Genomic DNA, 17,012 nt, shown 5'->3' on the forward strand with positions numbered 1-17,012 from the left:
GTCTCTCAAAGTGCTGGGATTATAGGCATGAGCCTCCACACCCAAACACTTGGAGTGGTTTTAACCCCCAGCAAGGTGCACCAGCAGGACCAAGAGGTGGCCTGGGCCTCCCCAACACTCTCATCCATGCAGACCTAGGCAAGTTTCTCTCTCTGTATTTCAGGCACCACCACAGGCAATGCAAGTAAGAAGCTGGGCAGGGCAGGACTGGGGGTGTAGCAGGCAGAGGCCACCTCTGTCAGGTCGGGGTGACATGGGCTGGCTGGAGCCTGTCTTCCCGCACATGGGTCATGACCTCCAAGGACCAGCTGTCAGTCATGGTGATGGGCCACTGGGATTGGCAGAAAGCTTGCTCTCCTTCTCTGAGGCTGGAGCAGTGTGGGGCCAAAGACCATGGCAAGGTTGTGCAGGGACTTTTATTGACTGCCTTTTTCTTACCACCCTGTGCAGGACTGAAGCAGAGGGTGCTATTTCTATGCCACCACCAAGAAAGAGGCAGAGGGGCTGGGCCGTGCTGGAGTCCTCTGGGAGGGAGCAACCTCGACCCTGGCTGTGCTGAAAGCTGATTCCAGCCCTGGTACTTGTGGGTCTCAGTGGCCCAGGAAGAGGGGTTAGCTCTGGGCTGGTGGGGAGGTCTCCTCCACAGTAGGGGAGTGAGGGAGTTGGGGTATTCAAGTGCACTGCTGGCCATGGCCAAAGCTCTGAGCTCTTTGTGAAGCCACAGTGCAGAGAGGGGAGCAGGGCAAAGAGGAGAGGCTGGGGTGGGGGTGGCAGTGGCGCTGGTTCCCAGAGGCAGTGAAGGACTGTAGATGGGTTGGGGAAAAGGTTCTTGGTGCTGGGGGTCTGATGTGAGCAGAGGGGCACCCTGTGGCCTGGGTTTTTGTAGCCCTCCCAGGCAGCCATGAGAGAGCTGGGCTACCTTTTCAGGTGGTCCAGAAGGAAAAGGAAGGTGAGCAGGTTGGCCTCCAGTCAGGACAAGGGCAGGTTAAGCGTGAAGTTCTCCTTTGCAGCAGGGTCTGAAATTACTGCAAAAGGCAACAAGCTGGAGACCTCTCCCGAGTTGGTGACATAGAGCACCCGGGACATGTGTTCCTGAACAACCCAGGCTCATCATCATCCTCACTCCCGCAGCACTAGGCCCCAATGAGGACCCTGTGAAGGGCGCCAGTGTGGGGTATGAGCCACTGGAATCCTTTTTCTCTGCCCCACAAGGGTCAGCAGCACCTGAAGAACAGTGCAGGAGGTGGTGTGAGAGCAGTGGCTCATGGGCAGAGCTGCCCGTGGGAAACTGTGGCTGCCACCACTTCCCAAGGGCAGGCCAGAGTAGTGGAGGCTCAGCATAAAATGAAACAGGGGAGTGAGGGACACAAGGAGGTGGGAGGTGGGTGGCCCCAGCCCCACAAACTAAGCAGAGACCCTCTCTTCACCCTGACTCCACAGGGGCACCTCAGGTTGGTAGACCAAGTCCTCTGTGCGTGGGCCCGGGAGGCAGGCCTGCCCTAAGGGTCATGCAGAGGATACGGGGCCACACACGCCAGTGACCTGCTTAGACATCAGCCTCCAGGTTGACTCGGGGTAAGGCCAGGTTTGATGCTGTGCTTGACTGGGTCAGGACCCGTGGCTAGAGCACCTAGGGACCCTCGTTCAGCCCTGGTCTGCTGGAAGTGGGACAGCAGACTTTAGGACCCCACAGCACAGCAGTGATGAGCATTTTACTCTCTTGGTCTGCTTGAGGAATAGGACAAGGAGTCCTCTGGGGACAGACGAGGACTTACACAACATCAGTTGTGGCGCCTGCTTTCTGAGCTTAGTTAAAACACTGACCATGGCAGAAAGGACACAGCTTGGGTTCTCACACCTCACTTTCCACAGCCCCTAATGGCAGCAGTGCACATGGAGGAGATGCCTCCTATGACGCCAAGGCCTCCAGTGCTCACCGATGCCCTCATCGAAGTTGGGTAGAACTTGTCAGTGAAGAGGGGCTCAGGCAGCTCATGGAAGTAGAGCTTCAGCCTGTCTGCGATGGCATGTACGCCCATCTCACTCATCATCATCGACACGTCCCTGTTATCTGGAAAGAACATGGAAGTGCTGCAGCCTCCTTGAAGATCCCAAGTAGGTCTCCCGCCATCCCTGCCTTGCCTAAAGCACCGTCCCTGCCATGCTGGCCACTGTGCGGGTCCCTCCCTGGCTTTGAGCAGCTCATCTTCCTCCTCCCTAGAGCTGTGCGTGGTTCTGTGTCTGTGTAGAGATGATGGAGGGGTGTGTGCCTCCCCATATTTCTCCCCTGCGTGGCTCCATCATGGATCACTGCAGCCTCTAACTGCTAGGCTCAAGCCATCCTCCCCTGTCAGCCTCCCCAGTAGCTAGGATGAGAGGTGTGTGCCACAATGCCTGACTAATTTTTCCTTTTCTCTTTTCTAGAGATGGGGTTTGCTGCATTGTCCAGACTGGTCTCAAACACCTGGGTTCAGTTATCCTGCCGTGAGCCTCCACACCCAAACACTTGGGGTGGTTTTAAGCCCCCAGTAAGGTGCACCAGCAGGACCAAGAGGTGGCCTGGGCCTCCCCAACACTCTCATCCATACAGACCTAATTTGTTTATTGTTATCTGAAATTCAAATTTATTTATGCGTCCTGTGTTGATCTGGCAACCCTCTACTATCTGTAACCCTGTAATAGGCCCTCTCAGAGCACACGGAAGGAGATATGTGTATTAATCCATGTATATACATATATCTATTAAATTTTTATATATGTGTAGTTAAATATAAGTTCATATTTATTTCTCTAACTCAAATCCAGTATCACAGGGTTCCTTCTAGCCTTCTGCCTTTGCTTATCTATAACTTCTCTCTCCAGCAGTGAAAAACCTGACCCCCACTATCCACTCTTCATTTACTTATTTGCCCCTTCTTACTCATGGTGCATGTAAAGCTATTTCAGAATTGGTCACAGCCTCCCCACCCCCAACCCCACCCCTAGCCCGATGAGGAACAAAGTTACAAGTTGCAACACGGTGCTGCAGTCCAGTTCCTTTGGCCTTTAGCCTTGCAATTGTAAGTCAAAGCAGCACCTGCAAGCTTACTTTGGTTTGCTCCTTTTCCCACCCCTCAGGGATGTTATGTGTTCAGTGACATTCATTCCTGAAATTCTACATTCCCCTCCATCCTGGTTGATATTTTCTTTCACCTATAAAATGTGACAATGTCAATGTTTTATTTGGTACAAGGATAAGGAGGAAAACAGCAACATAAATTTGATAATAAGATTTATACTTTATTACAAGTGATTTTCCTAAAACACAGCTTTCACATTTGGCTGCATGAAACAGAGAGAGAGAAAAAAGGGAACTTTCACTAGTTTTAAGTAGGCCAACTCACATGATCCCTCCAAATGAGTTTAAATGAGAATGAGTACATTTTTTCTAGCTGGGAAAATATTTTCCTTAATTGATTTAAATAATTTACCCATAGTGATGAATAAGCCCTTGGGCTAGGCTCAGAAACCTCCTCTACCAGCCTGCTTCATAAGAATTAAAAAAAAATATTTATGAAACATATATGAAATATAAATATATATATACTTGGTTGTAATAGTAGAGACAAGAATTTTTAAAAATCCATACTATTTCTCTTTCCGGTCTCTTTCTCCTAAATGCACCTTCTGAGTTTCTTAGGTATGCTTTACAAAGACTACTTTACTTAATGGATTAATGTGTTCATCAACTTTAGCACCCTATGTGTGTGTTAAGAGTAATGAGAACGGGGCTATTTAAACTGCTTCCTCATGTCCTTCCCCTTCATTACCAGTAGTAAAATTGACTTAGAAAACAATGAGGAAGACATACCATAGCCCACAAGCACCTAGGAATGGGGAATTAATTCAGATTGAGAAAATATGGCTCTGGAGAGATACTAAGTTGTATTGTAAATTTATGAAGTCTAAATGAACCCTTTCTCCCCAGCTTCAGACTTAGATAAGGTGTGAGATGTCAGGGATGTGCAAGGACCCTTCAAAAAATGATATTTTCATCCGTGTTCTTCCCCCTTCCCTCCCCTGCGAGACAAAATATACAGAAATACAAGTGCTTGGTACTACATGCTTTTGAGGCTTAAAAGCCCAATAATAAGCACGCTGTATCCGTTGTTGAAGGGGATCACTTTTTAAATAAACATCACCAGAAGAATCTCTTCAAATGGAGAATGAAGTCACTCTCCCTCCCCAGAGGTTATGAGGGAAAAGGGAGACGGATATTTAGCCTACTTGCACATGGGATCTTTCTTTCTCTGCCTTGGGAAGTAGCTGAGAGAAAAGGCAATGCTCAGTCCTCCATGGCAAGGTCTTTGTTCTTCTCCTCCTGGTCTCCCACTTTGTAGCGCAGCAGCACCCGTAGGCGACGGGGCTTGTCCCGGGAGGGCAGTAGCGTGATCTCTCCTGATACGTCCCTGCCTTGCTCCACTTGCACCGGCTCCTTCAGGTAAAGGAGCGCCTGTTTCCAGTGCGTGGCCCGGTGAAAAGGCGAGGTGGACAGCACCAGGGGTTTCTCCGACTCCCCTCCAGGGAAGGTCACCTGGAACCAGATGGCAAAGCCGTGCATGGGCGCCCAGCCATAGCAGCTGCAGCGGAAGCGCCCGCCCACTCCGGCCTCCAGCTCCTGCTCCAGGCCAGCGCAGGAGACCTCTAGCTGAGCAAAGCGCTGCGGCCGGGCCAGCACATCCTCGCCGGACAGTCCTTACACCACGATCTCCGAGTGGCCCACGAGGAAGCGGGTGGTGAAGCCCTACAGGCAGCTCATGTCCACACAATAGTGCTGCTTCACCTGGCTCCAGAAGCCCAGGCGCCATTCCAGCATCTGGTCGCTGCTGGGGGCTATGAAGAGCTCGGCGGAGGCCGGCAGGAGAAGACTGCCTACCTTCAGCCACTTGGTTGGCACATGGAGGACGGAGTTCAGCATAGACTCGTTCAGGAGTCCGTAGCCCATCCACTCGCTCACGATGGCATCCACCTGCTCCAGCAACTCCACAGTCTCCACCGGTCTCCGCAGGACGTGCACCTGGTCCTCCAGCCCGTTGAACCGCACCAGCTCCCGAGTGTGTTGCCAGATGGCACTGGCCTCTACGGCGTACGCGCGCAGGGCGCCGGCCTGGGCACAGAAGATACTCAGAATGCCGATGCCCGCTCCCACATCCAGTACCGTCTTGCCTCGCAGTGCTGGCCAGTTCTGCAGGATGCCCAGGCGGTAGGCCTCAGTGCCGACAGGGTCTGCGATCATCTCCTCGTGGACCGAAACGTCTGAGTAGCACTGGTAGTACAGCTGGTCCCACTCCCGCTTAGTCCTCTGGGGTCGCTCCAGGGCCGCCTCCCGCTCCGCGCCATCTTCCTCTTCAGTTCCCTCCCCACCTTCACCGCCGCTCGCCTCTCCCCGCTCCCCAACTCAAGCTTTCTTTTCTTGGGTTGCTACATCTTGGCCCTAATTTTTTTTAATTGTATACATTAGAGTTCCCACTTTGTGATATACAGTTCTATGGATTTTAACAAATGCAGAGCCATTTATCCACAACCCAGTATCATACAGAATTGTTCCTTACCCAACCCACAACCCTGCCTTTTGGAGACAGGGTCTTTCTCTGCCACCCAGGTTGGAATGCGGTGGTGCGATCACAGCTCACTGCAGTCTCAAACAATCCTTTTACCTTAACCTCCTGAGTAACTGGGACTACAGGCATGCGCACACATTCCCAGCTTTTTTTTTTTTTTTTTTTTTTTTACTTTTTGTAAACATGGGATCTGTGTTTCCCAGGCTGGTCTTTAACTCCTGGCCCAAGCGATCCTCCCACCTCAGCCTCCTAAAGGTGGGTGCTGGGATGATAGGTGGTGTGAGCCACCACACCCAGCCCAGAATTCTGTTATCCCAAAAATTCCTTCCATGAATTATCTCAGCAGTTAATGTACAGTTAATCTACCCTCTTCCCTACCACCAGCAACCCTGGCATCTGTTTTCCATCCCATAGTGTAGCTGCTTCTAAAATGTCAGATGAATGAATTTATACAATGTGTGCACCCGTTGCCTCTTTTCAATTAGCAAAATTCATTTAAAATTCATCCATATCATTGTGTGAATCAATAGTTTACTATCTTTTTAAAGCAGAATAGTACTCCATTATATGAATGTACCATGGCCAGGAATTGTAGCTCATTCCTGTAATTCTAACTCTTTGGGAGGCCAAGGTGGGAGATATGCTTAAGACCAGTCTGGGCAATGTAGGAGACCCCATCTGCATGAAAAAAACTTTTTAAAAAGTTTACCGAGGCATGGGGGTGCACACCTGTAATTCCAGCTACTCTAAAGGCTGAGATGGAAAGATCACTTGAACCCAGAAGTTTGAGGCTGTAGTGAGCTATGATCATGCCATTACACTCCAGCCTGGGCAAGAAAATGAGACCCTGTCTCAAAACAAAAAAAATTACCACATTTTTTTTAATCCATTCACCAGTACAAGACATTTTGGTTGCTTCTAGGTATTGGAGATTATGAATAAAATTGCTGTAAACATTTGAATACAGGTTTGTGTGTGCATGTAAGCTTTCAGTTTACTTAGGTAAAGATCTAGGAATATGGTTGCTAAGAAGTTGTTTTTGCCTTTCCTAAGGTGGCAGAATTGACAGTCCACATGGGCAAGATTGGTATCTAAATCACCACTCGGGCACAGGAGAGAGCAGGGCTGGCATGTTTGGAAAGTCTGGACCTCCACAAACTCCCTTAAACAGGAAGCAGTAATAAGCAACCCTCTAGTTTAAGAGTCATGAAGTGGAGGGCTGGCTTGCTAAAGATAATCCATAAACAAAGTTACATGTCTTGAATCAGAGTTACCACTCTGGAGAAAAGACAGTAATAATTTAATGCAATGTTGCCTATTCCACTTCCCTTTCTAGGCACCTACCTCCTGATTAGTGGAGGTGGTGGAGCGGACATCCGATTCACAGTTTAGTTCGCTCTAATAATTTAAATAACCTTTCAGAAATTTCCCAGTCATAATGTAGCTTTGGCAAAAGGGGTGAAAAGCCTCTGGTCTTATGATGGTCCTTAACCTATGCTGGTTGGTATCAGTTTCTACCTGGAGGGATGACTCTTGCTCACCTGGTCACTGGTGCCCTGTAGGGATCTGATGCTGAGATCTGTGGCTGGTGAACTTGTGATCTGTTCTTTTACAGATGAGGTCTAGAGAGTTTGAGTGACTTGCTTAACATTTCTCTAAGGAAGGTTCAAGTACTCAAGGTCTCTCCTAAGGAAAATAGTAGTGAGTATGGGAGAAGGTGGGAATAACATGTTTCCATCCGATAAGCAAGAAGAGCAAACATGAGCTGGAGAAGACAGATAATTGATTGAATCCCATAGAAAGTCCTGAAAAGAATGGTAAATATCAAGCAATTCAAATAGTTTTAACAGATGAAGAAACAAGACCACAGAAGTTACGTGCCTTATCCAGGGTCACACAGATTATCATGTCAGAGAGAGGACTTAGACTCTTGGTTTCTCACTCATAGAACTTGACTTTTTTCATTTCTCACTGTAAAATCATCACCAATAGTCTGCCCTTTATTTAAAAAGAGATGAAGTGGGCATCTGTAGAATCCCAGAAGGTTTTAGAACATAAAGCAGATAGAAGATCAGTTTCCTCTCTGACAATGATTCCCTGCAAATTCTGGACAGAGTCACTTCTACAACTGTTACATAACATTGTAACACTTCTCATGTCCAAAGACTCTCCCTTTCTGACTTTGAGGAAGCAAACAGGTGTGTTGGGGAACCCTATGTGACAGGGAACTGAGGCTGACAACTAGCCAATAACTAGCTGGGAACTAAATGCAACTTCAGGCTGATAGACAGCAAGAAATTGGGGCCCACAAACCAGAATGCAGAACCCTACAAGATATTAAATTCTGGTACAAAACCTCATGACCTGGAAACTGGATCCCTTCCCAAGTAAGCCTTAAAATGAGAACCCATATTTATCCAAAACCTTGTTTGTCACCTTGCAGAGGAGCTAGCCAAGCCATATACAAATTCCTGATTCAAAGACTATAAAATAATAAATCATGTTTAAGTTCCTAAGTTGTAGTGACTTGTTATGCAACCATAGAAAGCTACAATAGAAGATAAAGTATAAGAGAGGAAGAGGTCCTGCACTAAGAAAAAAAAATGAAGGAAAAGGAGAAAATTTAAACAAAATTCAGCCAAGATTTAAGCCAGATCAATCCTTAATTGGATCAACATAGTTAGCCTTTCACCCTACTTGCCTAGCAGAAGAAAAAATATAATATCCCTGGGAGACAATAAAATCACCTTCAGTATCTACCAATGTTTTTATTTAAAAATTCTTGGCATACAATAAAAAATTTTAAAAATGGCAGAGGTATAAAATGTAACCAATAGTCAAGAACAAAACAAGCAAGAAAACAGGCCCACAAATAAATCAGGAATTGTAGATAGTGAAAAAAAAAGCAAAATAAATATTATATGCAAAATAAAATAGAAAAATGTCTGAAATATAAATAGTGTTGACAATAGAAATCTAATGTAAAAAAATCAAATGAACATTCTAAAAGTCAAAAATTAAGTAACTAATATTTAAAAAGTGCTAAATGAAATCAATAGTAGCCTGAGCATGACAAAGAAGAGGAATGGTGAACTTGATGACAGATGAATAAAAATATATCAAAACTGAAGCACAGAGTGTAAGAATAAAAAGAAAAGAGTATAAGTGATATATGGGGCAGAGTAAAAATAACATTCTTGTCATCTAAGTCCCAAGATGAGAGGAGAAAATGAGACAGAAGCAAGGTTTAAAGATATAATGACTAATTTTTCCCCAACCGATGAAAGTTAACAACTTATCTATCCCAGAAGCTCAGCTAATGCCCAAAAGAATAAATAAAAAGAAAATAAAAATTTAAACATGTTATATTAAAGGTTTTTAAAATATATATAAAGAAAAAAATTTTTAAAGCCAAGAAATATTACCTTAAAAAGAGGAAAAAAAAATGACTGACAAATGACTTTTGAAAAGAAATGCTGAAAGCAAAATAAAATTGAAAGCATTTCAAAAGTACTAAAAAAAAAAATCGAACTAGAACTCAAAATTGAAGGAGAAATAGCCATTATTTGACAGAAGTAAGCGGTGTGAATTTGTTCACTGGAAGATTGGCGCCACAAGAAATGTTTTACGAACTTTTCCACAGAGAGGTAAATAATATCAGAGAGTAACACAAAATTGCAGGATGTATTAAAGATGGTAAAAAAGAGTTAACATGGGAAGAAATATAAATACTGATCTAGCAAACCAACAATAATTTTGTGTGTTTTTATCATTTACGTAGAAATAAAATATAACAATAGCAAAAGACTGAGATGGAAATAAATAAAGTTAAACTTTTGTTAGATTAATCTGTAAGATTCTTGTGTTTTTCTTGAGAAGTCAATAAAAAGTACTATTTTAAAATAGACTATAAGAATTTAAATGTAATCTTTAGTTTAATCCCTAAGAGAATATTTGAGAATCCATAACTAAGGCTAATGTAGAAGGCAAAATGAAATACTAAAAAATAATACAAAGACTTCAGAAAAGGAAGAATAAAGGACCGAATAGTAGATAGAAAAAATTAAAAATTGTTTATAAAAATGTGTTAATTATAGTGAGCTCCAAGTTTTTCTTCAAAGAATCAGTATGTCAGTATGTTCAGTTCTCTTATTCTTAGTTTTCCAATTTTTTTTTCTTTTTTTCAGACGGAGTTTCGCTGTTGTTACTTAGACTGGAGTGCAATGGCGCAATCCCAGCTCACAGCAACCTCTGCCTCCTGGGTTCAAGCAATTCTCCTGCTCAGCCTCCCGAGTAGCTGGGACTACAGGCGCTCGCCACCATGCCCAGCTAATTTTTGTATTTTTAGTAGAGATGGGGTTTCACCTTGTTGACCAGGATGGTCTTGATCTCTTGACCTCGTGATACACCCGCCTCGGCCTTCCAAAGTGCTGGGATTATAGGCGTGAGCCACTGCGCCCAGCAGTTTTCCATTTTAGAGTTTAATTCCATGGTTCTCTTCGACCCCTTGCCTCTAGTTTCAGTAAACAACTTTCCCACCGGTTCTAATCAATAGTTCACATCTGTTTCTCTGGTCACCTGCTTTGTCCTGAGTCACCCCTGGTCACCTGCTCTGACCTAAGTCACCTTTAGTTACTGTTCTGTAACTGTTCTTCCCACCAAATGACTCACCCCACCACTCTGGATCATACCCCTGTTCCCTGTAAAATAGCCAATCAGAATTAACTTAGCCTGTGTGATCCAACCCTAGCCAATAGATGAATAGCACAGCAGTAGGCGCTACCTGTGTCAGGAGTAAGAATGCCTTCCTTTCCCCTGTTGAGGTGTGTTCTAGCCATTGCTCCAACCATGAGATACACCCTTCTATAGAAGTAAATTGGCTTGCAGAGTAAATTCTTTGTCTGAGCACTAGTTCTTCTTTTCAGCACCAAGGAACAAGTATTTGTTTCTAACTAAGTGGCACATTTAAACTAAATTATATCAGTAAATAAATTTAAATAGCTACAAATTAAATAGATTAACTACCCAAATTAAGGATTATTATCAGTTTGAATAAGAAAGAAAGGGTTTAACTATATACTGACTATAAGAAAGATACTTTAAATATAAAGATGGATGTTATGATATTGTAAAATATATATTTGGTCCTCATCTCCTTTCCTGGCATACATCCCTAAAACCTTTAGAACAAGTTTGTCCAATCCACAGCCCAGGGGACGCATGCAGCCCAGGTTGGCTTTGGATGTTAGCCCAACACAAATTCTTAAAAATTATGAAATGATTTTTGCATATTTTTTTCTTAGCTGATCAGCTGTGTTAGTATTAGTGTATTTTATGTGTGGCCTAAGACAGTTCTTTCAATGTGACCCAGAAAATTGGACACCCCACTTTAGAATCTCCAAAGTAATATCTTTTTGTATGCTAATGAGCTGATTGATGACTGGCAACTCCTAGGTGGCTTCAGGATGGGGGCTGGACATCAGAAAGACCAAGGCATGATTAGATGGTAGGAACTTTCAGTCCCATTCCCCAACCTCTGGGAAGGGAAAAAGGGCTGACAGTTAAGTTAATGGCTTAATCAATTGGACCTCCATGATGAAGTTTCCATAAAATCCAAAAGGACTGAGTTCAGAGAGTTTTTGGTAGTTGAGTACATGGAGACTCCCAGAGGGTGACACACCCAGAGAGGGCATAGAAGCTTCACACTCCTTCCCTCACACTTCACCCTATACACATCTTCATTTGTATCCTTTATAGTATTCTTTATAATAAACCAGTGAATGTACTTCCCTGAGTTCTGTAAGCTGCTCTAGCAAATTAGTCAAACTCACAGAGGGGATCATGGAAGACTCACCTTGAAACCAGTCACTCAGACATTCTGGAGGCCTGGACTTGCAACTGATAACTCAAGGATAGGGGGGGGATTGGGGAGTGGGGGAAGTCTTGTGGGACGAAGCCCCCAACCTGTGGGATCTGATGCAGTTTCCAGGTAGAGAGTTGAAACTGAATCGGAGGACACCCAGCTGGTCTCTGCTGCAGGAACAGATTGGATTGCTTGCTTGGTGTGTAGGGAGAAACCATTAAACATCTGGCCACAGAAGCTTTCTGTGTTGACTGTTGCTGAGTGAGAAAATAGACAAAAACTGCTTTGTGTTTTTTTCCACTCTATGAAAGTAAACAGCTAGGAAAAGATATACAATACAAATACTAAACAAAGGAAGATGCTATGGCTATGTTAACATTGTACAAAATGGTCTTCAAGGCAAAAAATTTGGAAAAGATTTGTCATTGAAATGACAAATGGATCAATACAATAAATGTAATAATGTTAAATCTGTATGAACCTAATAGCATAATTTCAAAATATATAAAGCAAAACTTGAAGGAATGAGAAGAAAAACAGGCCCACTGAGTTGAATATTTTAACACACTTATCTAAGCAACTAATAGAAAAGCAAAAAGTAACCATGTAATAATAGAAAATTTTTAAGAACACTATCCAACAACATGATTTCATTGTTAATTATATACCACCACATACAATTTAAAGTTCACATGGAATATGTAACAAAATAGATTACATGCTGAGGTATGAAGTTTTCTGATAAATCTAAGTAGATTTGTTGATTCCGTTTTTACTCATTGGTACAGTGGAGTAGTGACTTTGAAGCTCCTTACATGCTTTACAGAAAAAGAGATGACCCGGCTATCAATTTAAACATAATAATAGGTTTCTCTTCATTTGTAAAATGTCCATAGTAATACTTAACCTCAAGTGACAGTCTCAAATTTTTATAAAATAGCTCTGAAGAGAGCCAAGTGCTATATAAATACAAAGCAATTATTACTTAAATTAATGGCAGATTGTGCTATCATAATTTCAATACACTGTATATATAAAAACCTTGAGCAACATTATTTCATTAACATATTAGGTCATGCCTAATTTTTCAGATTTTCCTTCATTTTGCAAACCAAATTAACTTTATCCAGTTTAATCAACCAGTAAAATGTTACCTGAATATTTCAGTGTACTGGTTACTTACAGACCAACAAATCATCCATTTTCCCAAAAATGAATTCACCCTTCCTCAAATGTGGAACTTTTTTTATCTTCTACTATAAGTAAAAATGAATACCCAAAATCAAAAAATACACATCCACAAAAAAAAGAATTTAAATTCACTATTATAAACCTGAATTTAATAACCCATAGGCTATCTAAGCATACTACCAATGAATTATTAGCTGAATTCTGATATTAAAGTCTTGATGTAAAGATTTTTTTAAGAGAAAAACAATTGGTATTAAAAATACAATAAGTGAAATGGAAAGAAACTCTCATAATGAATGTTTTGTGAACTAGAACAGATGTTTTCCTCAAATTGTTACAATTTTCCTGATTTCCTACAAGCTGTTTTCTTAAATGCTTTTGTGATGTTAGCAACTTTAAACTTGTATGTACCATTTAAGAAGCAACAAAAAGGGAAGAAGATTTAATTTGTTTTCTGTGTGCCCTATCCAAAACATTGAAATTTCAGTTCCCCTATTCTGAGTCTTTGCTTTTTAAGACAGGGATGATAATACTTACATTTCTTGCTTTCAAAATGGGTTCCTTAACAAAACTGAGATGACTCAATCTCCCGAGTGCTTGCTGGGTACCACAGGGGACATGTTATCTACCACGGTTCACAGGGTATAAGGATTTGACCTTCTTACCAGTACTGCTGAGTACTATAGGGAACATGCTGTTTGCTAAGGTTTATAGGATATAGAGACGGTTTCTACTTCCAACATGTTTTTAATGTGGTATGCTTAGGTGGTCCATCTTAGCAGCTATATTTACAGTGCCAGAAGACTTTGAAGGCATGGCAAAGAGCTCCACTGTGGACTAAAGATATCTAAAAATATAAAAACTAAACATAACAGCCTTAAAGTAGAATTTCACTTGGCAAAATTGCTGACAATCTTACTACTTGGCTACTAGACCCAGAAAAGAATCTTAACCTAATGATCAGTTTCTAAACTAGGAATTAAGTTATAGTTAATGCCCAATGGCAAATGCACTTCAAATAGTGACATTCTGGAGGCACTTTCTGTTTATTAGCCATAATTACTACCTTTTAAATCCCACTTTGCAGGACTAGAGATAAAAAGGGGGAAGATGAAGTACACTAGACTAGGATTGTGGAAATCACCAACATCATTTTCAGAACAGCAGCCTGAATTAGTTGACTTGATGAACAAAATTCACCCTAAGAGTAAATGAAAAGCTGGCAGGTCTCTTGGCTTCTGGTCTACACTCTCTGTCTTTAAAGCAGAACAAATCTCAACGGTAAATTTATGAAAGGAAATGATAAGTAACATGAGAATCTGAGACAGCACTGTCACACCAGGGTGAAGCCGATGATAGTGGTAAGTGACAATAGCTGAGAGAATGCAAATAGGAGAAATGGGCATGCAGTTTGGGGCAAAAGGTATGTTTTCCCAAATCAAGGAAAGCGAGCTCTCAAAGATTATCATTGCAATAATACCACGATATTTAGTAACATTATTTCTCACTAAACAAAAATACAGAAAGTGATTGGAAAAGGCTAAGACTAATGCATGAGCTACCTGGGCCATTGCTTGTGCCCTTAGACATGGCGTCATATTGTAACAGCTCATCTTTAATAAAACAACAAAATAATTCAACTTCAGCAGAAGTTGGATACTGCCAACTTTTATCACAGAGTCAAAGAAGCGGTATTGATTTCAGAATTTGCCTCTATGATCATCTTCATCAGAATGATGAAGTGTGTTGGTTAAAATTATAGATTCCCGAAACCCATTCTAGGCCTACTGAGCCAGGATTTCGAATCACTTTGAACCAATGATTCTCTGCAGCACTGTAAAGTCTGTGAACCCCTGAAAGGACACTCTGGCCTCCTGCTTGTCTTTAAGTTCTGCCTGAAACTCTGTAATTTGCTTCTAAAGTGTCACCTAATGAAAGTTTGAAGTGCTGCAGGAATTACTTGAAACATCCCACATTTTCTCCTGAATACTTTTTAAAGCCTACTTTCTTTGTTATCCGGGCTTAGCATAATATCGTTTTAAGTGCTTTAAATTTCTGCTTGAATCAGGATAACAATGATGGAAAATAAATGCAGTCAGAAGATATTTAGGATGAGGGGAATAATAGCTAAAGCTTCAATGTGCCAGGCGTTATTCTAACTGCTTTATATGTATTAATTCAATCCCCAAAACAAGCTCCATAAGATTCATTACTACTGATAGCACTTTTCCACTTTGTACTGGTAGAAACTGAGGTGCAGAAAAGGCTAAGTTCTCGGTATAAAAAACTAGTAAGTGGAAGAACCAAGATTCAAACCAAGGCTGTCCCTCTACAGAAGTTAGTGGGATTTACTCACTGGTTGTATATGAATGGCAGTGTCAAGACTGACCCCAACTTTCTAACTTGAGACATGTTTACTAACTTACTTCAATGTTCATTGATTTGGGAATAATTATTAGCAAGTGCAATAGCACATATATAATGGTTTCATTACATAGAAGTTAAAAGAAATTACAGATTTCTCATACAAACCAAAATTGAATAAGCCCAGTTACAGCCTTTCTCTCCACTGATTACAAGCATAAAGCCTAGAGAAAATAATGAAAAGCAACTACCTGAGAACTCTGAAAGAAGAATATTAAAAGGGTGAGTAGGAAGGGAGGTCAAAACATGAAGAATGGCCAGTATAGCAGTGAGTTTTCCAGGGTTTTTTTTTTTTTCTCTCATTTATCCCTAGGCTTTAACCCAAGGGTGGGCCAAGTCCCAGAACTGTGCAGCAGGCAAAAACAGTGAAAACTCTAGAAGAAATGTCCTCTACCCAGCCAGACAACCAGAAACGAGGACCACTATATGCTAGCAAAGATACAGGATCTCACTCCTCCTCCTCCTCCTCTGTTGTCGTCTTCTTCTTCCTCTTCTTCTTATCCTTCTTCTTCCTCTTCTTGTTCTTCTCCTTATTATTCCTCTCTCTCTCTCTAAAAGTATGTTGGTTAAAATTGAAGATTTGTAGTGGGATCCCACTGGTCTCTCTCTCTTTCTCTCTCTCTCTCTCTCTCTCTCTTTCTCTCTCTCTCTCTGCCTCTCATTTTTTTTTCTACCTGGCCTTCCTGGAGGCCAGCCACAGTCTACAAATCGCAATGCTATGACAGCAACAGGACTGGTAGTGGTAAAATGAGCATCTGAAATCTAAAGGCAATCTCCTTCCCTCTCGCTACAGGAATGTGGGAAAGGGGCTATTATGGTTCCAGCAGTGGCAGCAGCAGGTGGAGAGAACAATCCTTTGTGTGTGTGTGTGTGTGTGTGTGTGTGTGTGTGTGTGTGTGATGGTTAATGTCATGTGTCAACATGACTGGGCATAAAAAAGTATAAAATAAATCATCATTTTATTTATAATGACAGAGGAAGGTAGGATTCACTCTCCCTCTGCCTGACTGCTTGAGCTGGACATGTATCATCTCCTGCTCATGGCCCTCCTGCTTCTCAGGCCTTCAGACTCAGGCTGCAGTCTACCCTATTGGTTCCCCAGCTCACAGGCTTTCAAACTGTGCGATTATATATTACTCAGTGCTGTTGCCATTTCTCTCCAAAATGATCTATAAATTCAACACAATTGCAGATAAAATCCAGCAAGATTTTACATATATACCCATACATATTTATAATTCATATTGTATATGTATTTATATATGTAATATATATGCACATATAATACATATAACATATAATATAATCTCCTATTGATTTTGTTTCTCTACAGAGTCATGGCTAATACATATCTTTTTCCCTCATTGTTTCATCCTGAAAGCAGACAATCTTTGCAACTGCATGGGGTAGAGGAGACAACACTCATTTTATGAGGCCATCATTACCCAAATAACCACAGCAAGTCAAAGATATAAGAGACTGCAGGCCAATGTCTATTATGAACATAGATACAAAAATACTCGACAAAATATTAGCAAATTGAATCTAGAAATATAAAAAACAATAATACACCCAAATCAAATGGGGTCGATGTCAGAAATGCAAGGCTGATTCGACATTTGAAAGTCAATATAATTCACTGTATTAACAGACTGAAGAAGAAATAGCATATGATTATATGAACAGATGCAAAAAAAGTCAATGTCCATTTGTTATTTGAAAGAAACACCTCTCAGAAAACTAGAAAAAGAAAGAAGCATTAGGTTTAGACTTGTTAAAGAGTATTAAAAATAAATCTAATGCTAACATCACAATGAGTAGTGAAAGATTAGATGCCTTCCTCCTAAGATTAAGAACAAGTTAAAGATATTTGCTTTCACCCTTCCTTTCAAACTTACATTGGAAATCCTGGCCAGCTCAATAAGGTAAGAGGA

The 17,012-nt window shown here is 41.8% G+C and overlaps 1 long non-coding RNA gene and 1 pseudogene across 1 annotated transcript; one reads left to right on the top strand and one right to left on the bottom strand.

Annotated features, from left to right (window-relative positions):
* The first annotated feature begins 298 nt into the window (after nucleotides 1-298).
* LOC100401707 (uncharacterized) lies at nucleotides 299-2,744 on the top strand. The gene is made up of 3 exons (XR_004740405.3): nucleotides 299-577; nucleotides 1,873-2,115; nucleotides 2,425-2,744. It is a non-coding gene; the product is annotated as an uncharacterized LOC100401707 (long non-coding RNA).
* Nucleotides 2,745-4,324: 1,580 nt separating this feature from the next.
* LOC100404243 (protein arginine N-methyltransferase 6-like) lies at nucleotides 4,325-5,466 on the bottom strand (annotated as a pseudogene).
* Between the last annotated feature and the right edge of the window lie 11,546 nt (nucleotides 5,467-17,012).

Source organism: Callithrix jacchus, chromosome 3 (assembly GCF_049354715.1).
Source record: "Callithrix jacchus isolate 240 chromosome 3, calJac240_pri, whole genome shotgun sequence".
Lineage (NCBI taxonomy): Eukaryota > Metazoa > Chordata > Mammalia > Primates > Cebidae > Callithrix > Callithrix jacchus.